This window comes from Pterocles gutturalis, unplaced genomic scaffold, assembly GCF_000699245.1.
Source record: "Pterocles gutturalis isolate BGI_N339 unplaced genomic scaffold, ASM69924v1 scaffold51854, whole genome shotgun sequence".
Lineage (NCBI taxonomy): Eukaryota > Metazoa > Chordata > Aves > Pterocliformes > Pteroclidae > Pterocles > Pterocles gutturalis.
The window spans coordinates 28119-32933 of record NW_010137743.1 but is presented as its reverse complement, the minus strand read 5'-3'; positions in this window follow the sequence as shown (position 1 = coordinate 32933).

The window sequence follows — 4815 nt, the reverse complement described above, 5'->3', positions numbered from 1 at the left end:
TTTTGTAGAAATATAAATATAAATATTTTTATATTTATAGATAGCTAAATAACCAAATCCTGGGCTTCTGAACTGTGCCACAAAGTTGGAATATTCTGATCCACACTATTGTATATATGGCAAAATATATCCTTTTGTATGTCTACACTACTGGACAAACTTTGCAGACAGATAGCATATAGATATTAACCCAAATAGTTTTCCAGAAAAAAACCCCAAGTTTCTAGGTAAGTATTTTAGTACAAAAGCCATTCATCAGGTCTGAAGCAGAACCTAAAAACAAACTGAGAAAAATTGCTTAGAATTTGATTAGAAGTGTTGCTGTTACCTGTGGAACAGAGAATTAATTTCCTAGAGATTGCTTTCCACATACGTAAGCACTTCAAAAAATGCAAATGCTACATTAACAGACATGAAGTATTAGGACTCTGCTTTCCTTCACATTTCTGTAAGCCCCATCTTGAAAACTTGTTTGGAAAAGATGACAATCACATTTACAAGAGTCAGATATTATCACTGAGAGATTGAAGACTGAGGTCTCGCTACTCACTTTAACTCATCTTGAGCTATCCTTTCTTGCACATTCAGCTTTCTACTTCTCAGCTCTGCGATCATTCTGTCAGCCTTACTCTGCAGTTCTGGGAGACTCTTCTCCAAAGTCTCGTCTTGGGTTCTGAGTGTCTCATTCAGTTTTATGGCATCTTCATTTGCAGCTGCAGGGGGCCAAAAATATTTATGTAGGGAGTTAGTAAACAAAAACAACAGAGCATCTCCACATCAACTCTATTAGCAAGTGGAATGCAACTTGCACTGGCTATTCCTGCTATGAAATATAAAGGATGGTTAATCCAATGATTAGTAACAAATGAGAAAATGTTACGCTTCATCACCTTTTATTATAGCTCACTTTTAAGTACAATAATTAAAGTGAAGAAGTCTTTATATGCAGTATAAGAAATATATTGCTTCCCTCCTCCTGCTCCTGAAAGAAAGAATTTGCACTGAACCTTTGAAATATCAAAAGATAATCTGGTATATTGCTCACAGAATTAAGGAGCAGGCAGTACAAGCAATGAAAATTAGATTTAAATTATTTTGGGAGAACTTTAATATATGTAATTTTTAGCATTCAGACTTAACAGCTTTAGGAAAAATAAATGATTGGGAAATTTTGGAAAAAGAAGGTGAGAGAGTGAAAGACAGCCACAGATGTCTAAAGCCATTCATGTGTTTAGAAGCAGATACCCAGAAATGGGAAAGAAGGCTGTGAAGACTGGAATATATGACAGTACACTGTAAATGTATTATGTGTTTGGAATAGCCAAATTATTCCTAACTGATAAAGCTGTACAGATGGTATCATATTCAAGGACTGACTAAAATCTTTCTGACATAGCACACCCCAACATATTAGAATACACATTTTCAGGAGCAACTAGGTAATTTATGACAATCAGTTCCATCTTCAATTTTAAAAAGTACTCCTGCCTAAAAATGTACATGCACAAGGGTCCCACATAGTTGATTTCTCCAAAACAGCACAGTTCCTGGTTGCATGGCTACTTCCAAATATTTCAACTTAAATCTTTGATTAAAGAAATAAAAATCTGTCTTCCAAAATTCAAATGAATGACTATTTCACCTATACATTATGTAGGCTTAGGAGTAAATTATGAAGAAACTTCTAATCAAATGATGTCTTTGATTTGCTTGTGAGAACTGAGATTTGGATCTTTAATCAACAGTGGCTATGTGTGGGGTAGTAAGGAGCGGAAAAAGACTACACTTTGCTTATATGGATCATGGATCACTTCTGTGCATAATGTTACATATCATTACTAAATTGCCTTAGGCCAGGAATAGGCATATTTTTTTTTTAATCTGGAATAAATAAATAGTAATTTAACTGCCCTGAATATTTATCTTAAAAGAGAAAATGGACTTCTTATCTCAGCTTTTATTAGCTTCAGGAAAATTTATACCTAGCTTTATCTTTCTCCTCCATCCTCTTCATAACAATCTTTACTTTCTAGTCTTAGTATACTGCAAACTAGCAGAGTCCAGTGGTGCTAAAAGATTTGGATGCAATGACACAGACGAACACAAGGAAGCACAAAACTGGGGAAATTCATAGTTAAGAGGGAAAACTAGTTACAGGTACTCAGAAGTTCAGAAAGTCAGCAATCAGTTCCACAGAAATGGATCAACAGTCAGAGTATGGTCATAACAACAAATCACTACAAACTCCTCACTTGCAATAAGGAGTTTTTATGCTTTGAAGAATTCCTTGATTCCGTGATGTTTAGGGAGGCATCTGTCAGATCTACAATCATGTACTTCTCAGCACTGCCATTCTCAAGAATTACCTTCAGTTAATGGAAAGAAATAGGTCCTTTCATGTCATTTCATCCTAAAGCTGTTTCCTACTGGCAACTGTTACTAGCGAGCTGAGGGTCACAGATAAAGTCCTGCATTCCCAGAGATCCAAAGTACTATAACTTTCATAATTCTGTAATCTAGGGATGGGGGCAAAGAACGTGCATAAAGAATACCTGCAGAGCAAACTGGCTGGTCACCTCAATCAGAATGAGTGGACATAAAGTCTTTATAAAACAATCTATCAATGTCATGGGTCAAAAAAAGCAGAGACAAAAAAGATAGGGCAAATACACAGTTAAAATGTCATAAAATTTTAAAATAATCTGGGAATGGCTCCAACATAAGGTGAAAATTTATCCTCAGTTTTTGAAAGATGGTGATCTTGAGCAGGAAGACAATTGAGGATGGTAATTAGAAGTAAGGATATAGAAATTACCACAACTAGAGGAAGAACATTTTGAAGAAGTCAAGCTGGAATGGCCAGAGAACTGCCATTCTCGAATCTTGAAAGATCTGGTGCATGACATTGCAAATCCAGGAAGAAGACAGTTTGACTGAGAACAAGAAAATGCAGTGTCTGTTTTGAAGAAATGGGAATTCTCACTAAGGCCTGAGAACTTGCTTTGGAAGCAAGTGGAAAACAGGATGTGGAATAAATTAATGTCTTTATTTTTTTTCCAAAGGTAGCATATGTGAGACTATACGGTTTAATAGCAAATCCAGTTGAAGATTTTAATTAATGACCCTAGGGGGGAAAAAAAGTCTACTGATAAAATATGCTTATGAGGAAAAGTTGTAAGGCAGTCTTAGTAGAGAAATACTGGAACACTATGCAGAAAAAACTGGGTGACCTTCAAAACTAAAGTAATCAGACCAGAATGAGATTCAATAGCAGAAAATATAAGGTTGTGAACTAAATAACAACAGAAATTTCATCTGTAAACTATGGCTTTGCCAGTTATATATAAGGTATGAACGAGAAGAACATAGATATATTATAAATCTCCGATGGCACCCAGCTGTGAAAAGGAAGTGCTATCCCAGAATGTATTAGGAGAGCTGACCTAGGCAGGTTTTACTGCTACTGAAGTGCAAGACACTGAAGCAACCTCATTTCAATGCTTGTTACCTGCAGTCAGGAAAGATGAACCTAATTTTCAACAGAAGAAGGGAAATTATATGAAGATGAGAAGATTTGGTAGAATATGCTTTAAGATGTTTTGTTTAGAAAAAAGGGGGCCAAAGGGGAATACAATATCTCTATGTGAACATAGTTGCAGGTGGGAGAAGGAGCAGAAGCACTAGGGAAAGGAATAAACCTATTTGAACTGAGGAACAACACTGGCAAAAGGACACATGATGATAAACTAAACATGAATATTTTTAGCTAGAAATTAGAAGGTCTGTAGTTATGAAGAGTTCTGAAACTGCCCCCTATTCAGATTGTGTAATTTGTGGGAACTACTTTGAAGATGAGGGTTAGAAAGTTATGACAGCAGGGGAGTGGATGCAGCAACCCAGGAGGTATCTTTCAGTCCTGTGTTCCTGTATTTCATCTAGTCTTAAAACGTTAACTTGGCCACTAGGCAAACACATTGATTTTAAAGTCTTTGTCTACTTCTAAGATACCGCATAAATTTATTTCACCCCTTCAATGTCTTCTAACTCTGTGCTTCCTATTGCTAAACCTGCTTGATGAAACTTTTGTTTCCACTGGGCATAAACTCTGTAGAGCAAAAAATTGGTTTAGACCTTTTTATCCCAAATTCATCTTGAGATATGAAGAACCTGGTCTTTTGTTCAAAAAACTTCTTGAAAACTTGCTTACTTTTTCTTGTTGCTTTTCACACATCTATTTCATCTCAAAGCTGAATGTCCTAAAGATACCCTAAACTGCTGTTCAGTTCAGCTACAGGGCATGTACTGGGATGTGTACATTAAAGGCAATATAAAATGTATTTTACAGCACTTGGACAAAAGTGGAAGCTTTCCCCTTCAATGAAATGGGCCTTCAGAGGCATAACTACTGTACTGTACTACATCAGTACCGTAGAGGGAGTTTTGAGGAAGAAAGAACAGATTAGTCTTTTTTAAGTAAAAAACCTGCCTGTGATTGTCAATCTTTTTCATATTTTCAGCCATTATCTTATTTAACAGCTACATGCAACATATAGGTGTTGCTTCTCAAAGCCATACTTTTGCTCATAAGTCTTTACTGCATTTGTGAGTGCAGAGAATCAGCTTGTTGAAGAAAGAGAGCTGGCGCCATGCCACTACTTAGTGTTAGGAGTCACTTGCAAATTCCAAGCAGCAGATGTTCATTAACAGCTAGTAATAATGTATTTTTGAAGTCATTTTGGGGAAATAACATGAAGTCTTAATGTACCAAGTGCTAAAATTACATCAAGCTTTTTTACCAATACATGTTTTTAACTG